The 14,198-nt window shown below is 41.1% G+C and overlaps 1 protein-coding gene and 1 long non-coding RNA gene across 4 annotated transcripts in view; both read left to right on the top strand.

Annotated features, from left to right (window-relative positions):
- The first annotated feature begins 10 nt into the window (after positions 1 to 10).
- On the top strand, positions 11 to 4,619 carry LOC113966585. 2 transcript variants are annotated; one of them, XR_003533877.1, is made up of 5 exons: positions 11 to 202; positions 1,527 to 1,668; positions 2,322 to 2,518; positions 3,242 to 3,329; positions 4,511 to 4,619. It is a non-coding gene; the product is annotated as an uncharacterized LOC113966585 (long non-coding RNA). The 2 variants fall into 2 exon arrangements; XR_003533878.1 differs by lacking the exon at positions 3,242 to 3,329.
- Positions 4,620 to 7,546: 2,927 nt separating this feature from the next.
- Positions 7,547 to 14,198, top strand: part of CD200 (CD200 molecule) — a 28,356-nt gene continuing 21,704 nt past the window's right edge. For both annotated transcript variants that reach the window (XM_027681473.1, XM_027681472.1), the window contains exon 1: positions 7,547 to 7,613. The gene's annotated coding sequence lies outside the window, so the exon portion shown is untranslated. The remainder of the gene's footprint in view (positions 7,614 to 14,198) is intronic.

Below are 14,198 nucleotides of genomic sequence, written 5' to 3'. Positions count from 1 at the left end.
TTCAGACAATTCTGCAGGAAGGTAATGTCTTTTACTGTGAGTGGAAATTAAATAAATGAAGCTGGTCTCCAGCTGAGAACCAGCTGATAAAGTCTTTTCTAGTGAAGATATCCCAGGTAAAATCTTGTGGATCCAGACACATGTTATAATCTTGATGACTACTCAGCTTCATCCTCAGTCCTCAGGATTCTCAGAACCAAAGGTGGGGTTATACAATTTGTATTTCTTTTTACTTGCTGAATAAACATAAGACATGTGCTCAGTTTCATGGAGTGCCTTTGCCTGGGTGGCTGTGACACAACATCAGGAATCTGAACCCTGGGCATCAGTAGCCAGATGAGTTGCACAAAGAAAAAAATCAAAGTGGCAGGATGGGGAGAGAGAGCATCCCAGGCTTTTGGTAGGAAAAAGAAGTAGCAGTGCTCTGAGTGGATACCCAGGCAGCAGAGAAGGGAGTTGCTGAGAGGCTTTGTTTGGCTCTTAATGCATGATCCTCCCTGTGCTGGAACAAAAGAGTAAGCAAGAATGCAGTAAACAGCTATCTGCCCAGCCCTTTAGATCCAGAGGGGAGAGAGATGCTCTGTGGGGAGGAAGGAGAAACATGAGGGTGGAGTCAGAACAGGACAAATAAGAGGAGGTAGGATGGATAGTGGGGAGGTTGGGAGAGGAATCAGCCCTGGCTGCAGTAAGCAGTGGTGAGTGCCCAAGAGAGTTCACGTGGGAAGTTAATGCAAACCAGATCACCATGACTACTTCATGAAAACATGCCCTGTAGAGCATAGGTTGAAATTGAAGATCATCTTCCTCTTCTCCTCAGATCTGTACTTTGTGTTTTTGTGGGTTTTTTTGTTTTACCTGAAAGCAGCTTCTCAGGTTTAGGTTGGATAGTATGTTAATAGACAGAAGTGGTTCTTTAACACCAGATGTGATTTTAGGGAGCATAGCAGCTACAGAAAGGACAATTCACAGCACAAAGAGCAGTAGCATTCATTTCTTTATTGTCTATACAGGGGAGACTAGAATTACAAGCATTGCTAGAGTCCCAGCCTAAGCAGACCACAAGCTATATGATCCTTTACTCAGTTTGTGCTGCTCAGAACCACATCTGTTTAGCTGCATGGAAAACATTAATAGTAATTTATTGCTTTGGCTGACAGCAGCAGGGAAAGCATTCTGGTTCCTTTCAAAATTGCCTCAGCGAATGATAACGTTGCTGAAGGTTTAGTCACTTGCTTGTCAAGGGCTGGTACAGGAAGGCAGGCAAACTGGAAAACCTAGTATTGCACAGCAGAGAGGTGTACTTCTCACGGCTGGGCAAATTGATAGTTCCTCCACCTCCTGTTTCTCCGTAGCTAGTGCAGCCGACGTCATTTGTTCTTCCAAGGAATTCCCCTTATTAATCAGTGTTTTGAGATCACTTCTGTGAAAACTATCCCGACTCTCCCTGTTAGTGTCTCCAGCCTCGTATCAGAGCTATTACTGACCTGAAACTGGAAGGAAATGAATTGCCTCCGTACTTGCTTTAGAGTCAGAGGTCCTCGCACAGAGACAGAAGAAATGAAAAGGCAAAGCTCTGCTCAGGAGCATGAGATTATTGAATTAAAAGAAGATAACATGGAGGAAAGTGAGGCTGATCATGACAAGCCTCTAAATGCTCCAACGAGAAAGGTAGGAATTTTACTTGCTCATTAGATCTTTGCTGTTGGGGAAAAAACTACACAGCAAGAGAAATGACACTTTGCAGAAACATCTTACTGGGGTGGTTCAATTAATTGTTTGAGGGAGAGGGAAAGGAGCTGAAAATGTACTTTTTTTCTTCTTATCCATGAAGTTTTCTAATATTGGAGTGGCATCTTAAGCTTTAACTTGGGAACTAAAGTTGCAATTGATACTCTGAGTTTTGCTTTCTATTTTCATGCGCTGTCAGTGGGATTGGGCTCAAAATCAGAAAGGAGAAAAGTTGAAATCGATTTTAAAACCAGGCTTCCCTTCAGTACAAATTAACCAGAAAACAGTGTTGCCAAAACAAGAATAAAATGTCCTCCAACAGAGCATGCTGGATTCTCTTTCTTTTTATCTTTGAGTAATTCAGAGTTACTAACCATTATGAATTTGTATTAATAGAATGCTCCAAATCCTCAGTCAAGACCAACGTATGAGTCCTGAGGAAGGTAGCTTCCAGTTCTTAGCTTAAAGCTATGGAGCAGACTAATGCTGGCAGAGGTATAATATATGTTCACGGGTGACTGTGAACGATGATTTACATTACTCACTCAAGGAATATTTGTGACAGAGCAAAGATGTTTCCCACTTTTCTCTAGGCATGGCTGACCCCCCCCCCGAGAGCTGTCTGTATTAGTCACACCACCCCTCCCTTCCCGCTCCTGGTGGAGTAACTGCAACTGCTTCCTTGTGCAAGCCCCGCTGATCATCTCTGTGTGCTGATCCATTCCACTGGCTGGGCAAAACCCCCATTTACTCTACCATATCAGGGGTCAGCTACTTCTCCTCTGGTCTGGTAAGCTGAATCAGCTTGCTGCAGGGTGAGACAAAATTGAGGGAGGTGCAAAGAGGAACGGGAGAGGGTGGAAGAGAGGCAGGGGTGATCTAGATCTGCTCGGCTATATTGCGAAACTTTACCCTTAAGTTTATCCTTCCCCTTCCCAGAACTGAGTTTTCATTCAAGCTCTGTTTCTGCTGAATCTGGCAATTGACTTTCTTTCCTATAGCAACTGCTGGAAAATTATCATGCTTTGCTTTCTGCTTGGGTGGCAGGTTAATCAGAGCTGCCCTGCCCATCAGGGAGAGATTTTTCTCTGCTGCTGTTGCTTCCCCCCAGCAGTCTTGTGATGTCTATGGGCAATGTCCAGAGGCTCTTGGACTAGTTGTGGAGCTGAAAGTTTTCTTGAGATCAAGGCAGTATGGTATGTGTGATTAAGAATTACATTTTTTGGTAATCTAAATATGTGGCGGCTCAATCGAAACTTGGACTTGACAGCTGTCTCTCTCAACCAATATTACTGTGTCTGATTTCAAAGTTGCAGTCTAGGCAGTAGTTACTGGCTTTTAAAAATTTTTTAAATACAAAATGATATGCTAGTGTTAAGTGTTAAATTAAAGCTTCAGTCTTCTAACGCATTTGAAAATTAAATTAAAAAATTTATATATAAATGTAATAACACCTGAAAGTATGCTGTAAGTCAAACCATATTCAGTTTCTGCTCTTCGTTCTCCACCAAAGCAAAGTTCTGTGTGCAGAGATGTCTGCAGAGAGTGTTTCCCTTTTTCTGCCCCTGCTTCTGGAGAAATGACTCTTGTAAGATCTTTCTGTAAGTGTTTGTTTTCTCTCTCTGTCCCCTTGCCACCCTCACAAAAACTTTTAGCCAGCTGGTGGATTCAGTAAAATTCAGTGAAAGCCTTTCTGTTATGCTGGATTCTTAAAAAGTTAAAAAAGTAAAGGACGGTAGCCTGGATTAGTGCCTCCCACTAATCTGCATGTGTGTGGCCCAGACAACCTTTTCCTTACTTGTACTAATGTCAAAAAGGATGTGGAGGGGGAAGGAGAAGGAATAAAAAGGCAGCATGGTCTACTTATGAATTCAAGCCCTTCCTTCAGTCTTCTGGCTGTGGAACAAAGCAGTTGAAGTTTTTTGTTTTGCTACGTTACCTAAGTGAGGTTTTAATTGTTTGGTTGGTTTGGGGGTTTTGTTTGTGTGTTTTATAATATTCATACCACTAAGTTAACTAATTAAAAGATTATTTTTTTCTATGGCCTTAAATAGTATTAAAAATTAAACATCAGGCAAGTATTGTCCTTTCTCTCCCATATGAATGTACATGTGCACAATCGCTTTGGAGACAGTTTTCTCGTGCTTTCCTAGAACAGGTGAGATTCCCATTAAACTCTGTTAAATATATTCAATAACCTTCAAGTTTCCCATCTACTGCAGAAAAAGGGAGATAAAGGTCTCAGTTATTTTATGGTGGATTTAATGCAATAGCATCTATTGAATAGCAGTCCCTTTGCTTTGGGGCTGGCACCCAGTAGCTGTGCAGATTGACATCACCAACATTGCAAAGGTGAATGACTTTGGAAATACCTCTATAGACACCCTTTTGGTTGGGAGAGATGACAAACATTAAAAGGACAGCTTGTGGAACATGCAACTCAAATTCCTGTAGTTAAAAGTAAAGAGGGAGCCAAGAATGCACCTTTGTAGTACTTTGGCTTTACAGGCAACTCAGGAGTTGGAAATTCTGCACAAATGGGATTCAACGTTTTTCTTTCAAGTAATCACCTGCCTGTGAAACTCCTTTGCCTTCTGCAGGTCCACATTCCCACCTGCAGCAGTAGTCAACGGTGGGAACCCCTGGTGTAGGGCATTTGCTTACCAATGAGGCTCTCCCATCTATGCGAGGTTTTTGTTTCTAAATGTGACAGTAGAGACTCGCTTCAATATTTTTTCTTGCCTTATTTCATTAATCAATATGTCCTTCCTTTTATAACTAGGAGAGGGATCACTGGAAGTCCTGCAGGAATGTAGTTTTCTGGAAGTGTAAACTATGGATGGTTATAACTGCAATATTTCTAGTAATCCTCCTCGTCATTCTCATCAGCCTAATTCTTTATTCTAGTAAGTATCTCACTCTTGGTTACAATAATACAAATGTACAATGTGTACAGTCTAATATAACACAAATGCAACAGCAGCATCCTTTAAACTCCTTCATTAAACTGCTGAAGGGGCTGGTGTACTGACTGCAGAGGCTGGTGTGTTGAGTAGTGGATATGAATGGTTTTATCTTAGCATGCAGCAAGCAACTTGTATCCTGATCAGGTGGCAATTCCAGTTTGTAGCTAAGTGAGAAAATGTTGTGAGAAGAGATATGGGGATGAGGATGGAAATTATGTTTGTCATGTTGCAAGAAGTGCCGTGGAACACTTAGATCCCCTCAAGTGGTGTCATTGTCAGTCAGGCTCCCAGAGCAGCTGACTTTTGCTAATGGGAGGTGGGTGTTTGACCTCCACGTGCTGTCACTTCTCTTCAGGTGACTTGCTGTAAGACTCCAAGCCTAGGGAGCTGCTGGCTCACAGGATTGGCTAGGAATTTTGCTTTAATATATAGATATAGGGTTCATTAATATCTTGAGATGGTGTCAAGAGAATAAGCCACGGGCTTGTTCCCAAGGCATTTCTTTATTTATTTAGGGGAGCAAATACGGGAACTTGGCCAAAGTTCAAAAGGACACCACACAAGCTAGACAAAAAATGTTCCACCACAATACTGACTCAGCATATACTATTAATCCACAACACTTAAGTCAAAATCCAGTAAACCAACAACACTTAAATCAAAATACAATCATTCCAACTCCAAACCACCCTGAGCATCAAGAAAGGAGCAGAGAAGGAGAAGCAGAGGGATCAAGAAGAAGCTACCACTGCAGCCTTGTAGAAGACCAGCTCTCACAAGTCCAGTGGCAGGGCCATGACACGATGATGCCTGCTCAGCTGGTGCTAAGAAAAAAATCTAGGAGCCGTTAGTTGGGGTGAGATAAGAAAGGGTTTAATTGTGCCAAGGCAATAGATGGTAAACAACGCGCGCCGGGCTGTGCCTGAGATGTTACATTTATAACAATATCTGGCCAATCCCACCCTGTCCACCCTATAACTTTTGGCCTGGTCCACCCCCTGGCCCGCCTCCTGGAATTGGGTCGGGGGGCTTTTTGGGACCCCCTCTTCATCATCCTTCATCATCTTCGGGGTACAGAGAGCAGAGTCACCCAGTTCCTTGACTCTGTCCTGCGGTTTAGGCCAAGATACAAGCATTCCCCAAACAAGACAGGCTTGCCTTGACTAAGAGACTAAACATTTTCTACTGGATACGGGAATAGGGTTGACATGGGGGGTGTGGAATGGGGTGAGAGGATTAAGGAATGTATAAACTAAGGGGTGCTAGGGGAGGAGGGAGAAAGGGGTTTGTTTCTAAAATCTACTTCTATTACCTATAAAACTTGTAAGGCTTACAAAATTAGAAAAATAAAATAAAAAAAAAAACATTAGGGGGCTTAAGGCATCACGAGGCAAACACACTCTTGGTTTTATCTACTCTGGTCCTCATGGACAACTCCCCCAGGCGGGGTCTCTGACCCACCAGCCACTCTGGGGGTTCCAGCTCAGGGTGAGGGGCAGTGTTCTCACTGTCCCTGCCAGTCTGAATTGGGTGAGGGGCTGCAGGAGCTCTGGGGTGTTATAGTTTTCCCCAGCTGTTTGTGACTGACAGCTCCTCCAGGGCTTCCCCCTGTGGGCTCCAGGGGCCTGCCATGAGGGACACCACACCACCCCACCTCCGTGAGGTTCAACCTATCCCTTCCCCTTTCCCAGACACACACACAGTCCCACAAGGTGGTTCTGACCCAATAATAACTGACCTGGTGTCTAACACTTGCACTTTCTTTCTGTCACTCCCAGCCAGTCCATCCTTAGGAAATTTGTGAGAAAGCCACCACGGAGCAAGCCAAGGAGGTTTTTTTCAGTACTTCAGATAACTGGAACTTTTCCCTTTTCTTTCTATTTCCTTTTATTATTAGATGTTTACACAGATGAGGATGACTATTGGGATCCTGATGCACTACTAAGCAGTGGAAATTTTCACAATTTTTCGGGAACATTGGAGTTAATGTGTGGTCTCCCACACTTTTTCTCTGAGGACATTACTAAGAGGGTATGTCTTGATGTGGTTCTTGGCAAAGTTGATTCTGCTTACAACATAGTTTCAGTGTTTTTCCTTTCAAGAAGTTTCTGTTTCTCCGTGTAGCAAGTCCACAAAAAAATTGAGTTGTACTTCTTAAAGTCCTGATCTAGAAAAAAAGCATTGTCTGCTTTTAAGCACAAAAAGAGCATCTGATTTTTTTCCACCAAATTTGACTAATGGTTAGGACACAGTCTTTACCTTTTTCACAGAATCATTGAATAATTTAGGAGGGGCTTGTGGAAGTCATCTAAAGCCAATAGGCGCTAAAAATCCTGTGTGCTGCATTCTTTCATGAGTACACAATGACAGCCTGGGTTTATAGCTGCAATTTCCATCAAGCCATCATGGCTCTGAGTTACATGAAATAAGCTCAGCGGGCATGACAGTGCTCATTTAGACATCGTGGAAAGGGAGTGTCAGTAGAGAAACCCTTCCCTCTACCAAGTAAAAGTTAGAAGAGATTTTTGGCACTAATTAAATCACAAACCTAACGATGTGAATTGCACATGGCAACATGAGCACACACTTTTAGATCACCCTGAATGCCTCTATTGTGTTAAGGTTATATAGCAATCACTCAAATGTGCAATTAACTTTTCTGTCAAATTTAAAAGGACTGTGTACCTCTTCCAGGGCAGATATTTGCTGAAATTTAACCTTCAGTACCTGTGTTTATGCCCCTAAGATGCCTTCTAAGAATGATTTACTGTGCTTTCTTTTGTGGGGAAAAGAGAGATTGAATAAAAGAAATATGTTTTTCTTTTTTTCTTTTTTTTTTCTATCCCAGCTAACAGAGGTCTACAGTTCATCTCCAGCTTTAGGACGTTACTTTAGGTCAGCTCAAGTGATTTCTTTCAGGTAAGCAATTTGTCATCAAAATTATCTGAAAATTATAGGCTTTTGATGAAATAAACACATAAGTATGTGTATATGTAGGTTGTTTGGGGGAAAGTTAGGTTTATAGGTAGGCAAAACTGGTCAAAGGATTCTCTGGTGTAAACGGAAAATGCTGCTAATAGTATATGACAGTAGCATTTAGTTGCTGTAAAGTATTCATCTCTGTTATTTTTGGTTCCAATTGCAGCCCTTAATAAACATATTCAAGGATATTTATTAAAGGGAAAATTAACTGGTGGAGACACTTAAAATTGAAGTGGCTTAAATAGTCACAGGGTTCATGGGGAGGGGAGAACTGTTTTGTTTCCAAAAGAGGTAAAGGCAACAGGAATATACATGCCTCCTGTCATGGAGAAATAGCAGAGAGGCAAGGGAAGACAGTCAGAGAGCTTCCCCGAGGAGTTCTGAAAAGCTCGATTACAAAAGGAATTAGAAAGATGGGGGAAAATCAAGGAAAGTAGATTCACAGAGTCCCAAGGTCCTTGAGAGAGCAAGGACAGAGAAAGAGCTACCGTGGGATGTGGCAAGGGGCAGTCCTGAGGTCACTTTGCTCACTTGAGGGAATATGCTCCCTTGCACTGCCAGCCTTGGGCATGCCCATGCACTCTGTTCCATGGTGAACTGTAGCTTCTAAGCCTTATTTCCTCTAAGCCTAAAAATTGTGATTTAGACCATCAAGTACAAAGGTCTAGTTCTGCATATATATTGATCAGCTGATCTCTCCCTCTCTGCCTCTTTGTATGTCTCTCTCTTGCTGCCTCTCTCTTTGTTTCCTTTTATTTCCTCACATTCAACTACTTTTTGTAATGTTTAAGTTCTGTGAGCACAAAATGTAACTGTTGAATTGTAGACAGTGGATGTAGTAGACCACAAACAATGAAATCTCCAGAGGTGGTCTGACTAATCCACTCTAGAGCTGAGTTAGGAGCAGAGCTGGGTGGTCCCAGGTACTGCTGGCAGGAGAGCAAACCTTTCTGCGGGTTCCTAGCTAAGCTATGTATATGATATTGCAACACCTCTTATCAGTGTGTACTTGTGAAGCAGGGATGCTGAAAACCACACCCCATTAGGACACATGTCCAACTGCCCTTTGTGCATTTGAAAACATGTCCCTGACTGGTTTCAAGTACATACCCAGTTTCGAGGGCTGTTCTGAGAAGGGAGGAGGGCGGAGGAGGAAACTGGAAGCTTTGATGACAGTTTTCTTTTATAATGCTTTTCTTTAGAAAACATTCTAAAAAAAAAATTCATGTCAATATTGATATGTAAAGTCAGTCTTCTCAAAAAATAAAACATCCAGGGGGAGCTTGAAGGCATTCATACCTGACTTTGTTTTTCAGTAATGAAAGCTCCACTGTAATTTATCAGCTGGTGTTTTCTGTACCACCATCAACAGAAGGATTTATGGAAAACATTATGAACCCAGATTTTATAAGGAACATTTTACGTCAAAATATTTATGATGAAGATGATACTTTTGATCCTGGGACATCTGAATGTGACAAGTTAAAGCTTGACCGAACTTCTCTCACATGTAAGTGCTGTGCATTATAGAAACTGTTTCTTTACAAAGAGCAGAAGCATTTATGGTAAAGAAGGGAAATAATTCTAGAAAAGTGTTGATATTTGTTAGGAAATATATTTTGCACAACAACATTAAGAACACTGTAAAATAGTTTTGAGAAAGTCCTGCTATGCATAACTTATTACCGAGGATTCAATGTCAGGTGCTCTGATGAGAAAGGGAATAATGATGAGACTGGTCAGCTATGGACTCCAACCAAACTTCTCAAATATATTCTTACATTTTTTCTATACAAAGAAATTCTCCTCATATGTGTGTGTACCATAGTGGGGAGACAAAAAATGAAAAATATTTATCCTTATTGTAGATTCATTTCTGTATACTTACAAACCAAATTTTAATCCAAGTAAAACAGGATAAGTAATTTGGGATTCAATTTCTCAATTTTCTTTTTCACAATCAAGGGGAAAAAAGACTCCTGATTTTTGTCTTTTTGGAAGTTTGTGTTTTTTTGAAAATTTATTATGCACAGTGTTACCTTTTAAAGTCACCAAATATTCATTCTCCTAGGTTTTCTAAGCAGTGGTTCCAATGACTACCAGTGACTAGCCAGTGATTCCAACAAATTTATATTTGTCTTGATAGAAATGCCAGTATAAAAGTCCCATGAGCTTTGCAGTTATAATGAAAACAATGCACGGAGCCTCTTCCCCCACCCCCAATTTGCTAAGCCAAACTTATGTGCTTTATAGAATAATCCTAGGCCAACACTTCAACATACAGTGTATATCGTGATTAACTCATATGAAAGTTTCATTTTAATTTTAATATTGTACTGTTTTAACTTTCAGAGAAATGATGGAAAGGTTCCTCATCTTCATCGCCACCTAGAAGAGATGAGATCTCCTATCTGTTAGTAATCCCAGGGCAGGGAACTATTCATTAGGTAGAAATACTTCTAAATACTGCCTGTGATGCAATATTGTAAATGGAATATGTGGCATATTTATAACAGTGTTGCACTCCTACACCACCACTACCTCCTTCTTAATTGTCCTGATACCTCAATAATCCATTTTGCTCTTGGTGAAAATCATGTATCTTCTCTGATACGTGCTCTGTTGACTTTGGAAGCTCTACTTTGTCTTGCCTTATGTTTAAATCTGAATGCTCTGTGCAAGCTTTAAAAGTGGTCTTGCACATGGCTTTCTTCTTCTTCTCTTGGTTTATCCAAAATTATCTGCATGGCTTCACCTTTAATGCTTGCTTCCACCCATACTGTTACTTTTTTCCCTCCTAGCTTCATATGCCATGTTTTCCCATTGCTCCTTCCTTGTAAAACGGCCTGAAAACTTTTATATATATATATATATATGTATTCTTTAATTACATGCAAGACCTTTGCACTGGATTCTCAAGAAAGCTTTAACTCTCCTTATTCATCCTAGAGTCTTCCTGGATAAGGTGGTATCTGCTCTATTTTTCTCTTCTTCTATGTGAAATAGAAAAGAAGGAAGAAACATCGTGAAGAAACATGTCTTGTTCACTAACGCATCTGAATGTCACAGGAATCTATCAAGGGTCAAATTAGCTGTGTGCTTTAATAATTAACTACTGCTACTAGTGGATAGACAGATATTTGACCCGCATTTGTAAATCTGAAGACAAACTAGTCTACTCCCTTAGCTATAGTCCCTGTCCCAGCACTGGGGGTAAAAATGAACAGATGCAAGATATTTGCCTTAATAAGGCAGCAAATAGTTGTTCTTGTTGATGAAAGATCAGATGAGATGGATCAATGCCAAGAGGAAAGTGCTGAAGCAGGCCATGTAGACCAGCGTGGCATGAGAGTTATAGACAGTACCTGGCTATGACCTGAAAATGAAGCATTAACTTTATGCAGAATGGAATGTATTCACTACCATGTTAGTGAAGTATACCTTCTTGTCATTTATTTATAGCCTGTTGGATAAACACATTTATTTTAAGAAACCTTTTGTATTTTAAGAAACATTTTTTATTTTAAGAAATACCTTATGGTAAATTGTATTTTCTTTTCTAATATTGCTAGTTTATTTAAGGAGTAACCTGTCAATGTTGTTGTGCATTAAATTATTTTTAAAGTGATTGTTTTCAAGCTTCAGTCTTTCAGCTGTTTGAACTGGAAAATAACCTCTGGAATTCTAAATGCTGAGAGCTGTATGAAGTTTCTGTCTGACAGAGCTGTACACTCAAACCCATAGTTGTTGTTGTATTAGTTTTATCTGAACTTGGGAAACATTCTGGACCAAATTAGTAGTTCGCATAACTCTCCTATTTGTGGGTAATTCTGATCCCATCTTGAGTTGTAAAATATAGCATTGGCTGTGAGCACCATAATTTCTCTTGCTGTAATTTTCTATGCAACATAGAGCTAGTAGAGGTATTCCTCTTGATTCTTACACTGGGGAAGGATAAACTTCATGGCCTGTATGGTTTGTCCCAAAAGCAGCAGGCCATGAAAGTACCAGCAGCAAAGAAATAAGTTGCTGTTGAGATGCTGCTCAAACTTACTGCTTTTACTGAGATGCCTGAACATATCCTTGAACACTTTTTTATCTTAATTCTAAGAACTGAAAAATAATGTAATGATTAGACTTCTTTATGGTGATACCCCTATGAACATTAAGAGTTGAGAGAAAAAAAGGAGACAAGCATTCATTTTTTACCCAGCCATCCTCCTCTGGCCCAGTACCTTAACCCCAAGGAAAGAAGGAGGTGGAGTTGTAGTAAGATGTGATATTAAACAGAAAATATCCAACTTTACAGTCTACATCCAGTCAGATTGTATTAATTATGATTCAGTTCATTAGGGACACAGCAGTGTGAAAACACGTTATTTCATCGTTAGATATTTTGTGTGGATCTTAATGTGAATTTTAATAGAAGGAATGTGGGTAATACTTTAACGACTGAGACGACTGAGACAACTGAGACACTGTTAAAAAGCATCTTATGGAATGTGCAACCAGCCCTTTAAAACTCCATGGCAGGAAGTCATCTGTGTAGCCACAGCAGCCAGTACCAGTTTTAGGCAGGCTCAGCTGCCTGTCACAGCAGCGGTACCTGCAGGCAGTCTGTGTCCTTCCATGCTGTGTGCAACCATTCACCCGTGGGACTGCTCCTGGCACTCCCACTCAGGTGGGAGTGGCAAAGGCACCACAAAGCCAGGGCTGCAGCCAGCCATCACAGACAAAGGAAGACTTAAATCCGGGAAAACTGTACAACATTTTCTTCCAAATTGTATTGTTACAAAAATGGAGGAAGCAAAAAAACATGCTCAAGCAAGAACACAGGCACATAATCACTTTGTGAGCTCTGGTAAATGGTTGAATAACCAGTTTCAGTCCTTTGTGCATGTCCAGAAATACTGCTTGCAGAGGGGTGATGGGCTGTGAGGAGGTTATATTCCAGCATTGCAGAAAGCCAAACCTGAGAATCCAGCAGGAGTGAGCTGGAAGTGTTGTGTCATGGAAGCAACACCCGGGCTTCTACTACTGAGAGGTAGTTATCACCTGGGCAGCATCAGTACTCACACTCTTCTCAGTGGGTGTAATATTTGGTTTGCATGCAGTTTATTGGTTTTTTAAATTTAATTCCAACTTCATTAAGACTTCACTCTTAGACAAGGAGTATTACATTAAAAGGGGAAGGGGGGAATTTGAGAAATGAGTTATTTATAAAAATTGTGCATTGTATAATGGTATTATTCAAGCAGGACAGAAAAACTTTGGAAAAGTGTAAGCGCACCTAATACAAGGTTTATGCTCTCATTTAAAACATAAAAGATCCCCCAAACAAACAAAATAACCCTGTTATTATTGCATTTTTGAGATTTGTATCAGTAGTTCTTTAACACCCCCTTAAAAAGTATTATAAATTCCAGAAAAATGTGCAGCCTCAATTGCTTCTAACAGTGAAGCTCCTCACTTTCTATAGAGGAACACTGTCTTTATGATAGCAGTTGCTACTGATTCCTCCTGGTTTAGTTGTCAAGTCCTGTACCCTGTCCAAGTTTCTTTCTCTGATCACCTTTTCATGGACGGGCTTGTCTCACAGGAAATGACTGGTAGATGTATCCTAATGCATAAGCTTGGTGCTGAGAGAGAGTTGTTTGTTTGAAGACCTGACAGCAGAGGTAAGATGGTTATCATGGCTGCATACACTCAAGTAAAAGAGTGCCTTCTAAGTTACCAGGACATCATCATATTCACTATGCTCTTCAGGGCTGGTGATAGTTTTCTTCACCTTGGGCACTTTGACAACTGCGTATTCTGCCTGATCATTGCCATCAATCTCGGAGGCTTCATGTTTTACATTGTGGCTGAGAGTTGAGTACCACAGTTCACTGGAATTCATAGAATCTCTTTTGGCAACATGTTCCTGAGGGTGGAAATGGGAAAGAGAGAAAGAGTGAAGCTCAACATGATTATACTTTGAAGAAGTTGAACAAGCCTAGTATAGCCTATAAACTCATGCAGTGCTATTGACCAATATACACAGTACCAAGAAGGGTTTGTAAATCCACAGTCATTTCCCTACTACACAGGCTGTGGTGGCACACCTGGAGCCCCCAACAACACATGGACACCTGGTGTGGGTGGAGGGTGAAGACCTGACTCTTGTCCTGAGGTACCACCACTGCCAGCAGTGGCTTACATAGTAAAAGCTCATCACCACATGAGGGAGCACAGCAGCACAATTGCAGCCAGCAGCCCTGCCCCAGCTCCCCCCAGGGTTGTCCCATAAGGGAGATCATCCCGGTGAGCCCGAGGTTATATCCACCCAACCAGTGAATGGGAGCTGATGGGAGCAGAAGGAGAATTACATGGGACATTGTATCAATGTATATAAAGGGAGAGCACTTGGGATTCACACAGGACTTAACATGGGGTGTTTAGGGGAGGAACTAAAGGGAGGGTTCAGGGTGATTTGCAGAGTAAAGTGCATAAGAAAACAGAGGAATAAAGGGAGGGATAGAG

The sequence above is a fragment of the Neopelma chrysocephalum genome, unplaced genomic scaffold (assembly GCF_003984885.1).
Source record: "Neopelma chrysocephalum unplaced genomic scaffold, ASM398488v2 Primary Assembly neopelma1_60, whole genome shotgun sequence".
NCBI classification, from domain to species: Eukaryota; Metazoa; Chordata; class Aves; order Passeriformes; family Pipridae; genus Neopelma; species Neopelma chrysocephalum.
The sequence above is the reverse complement of the archived record's forward strand: the minus strand, read 5'-3'. Positions and strand labels throughout refer to the sequence as shown.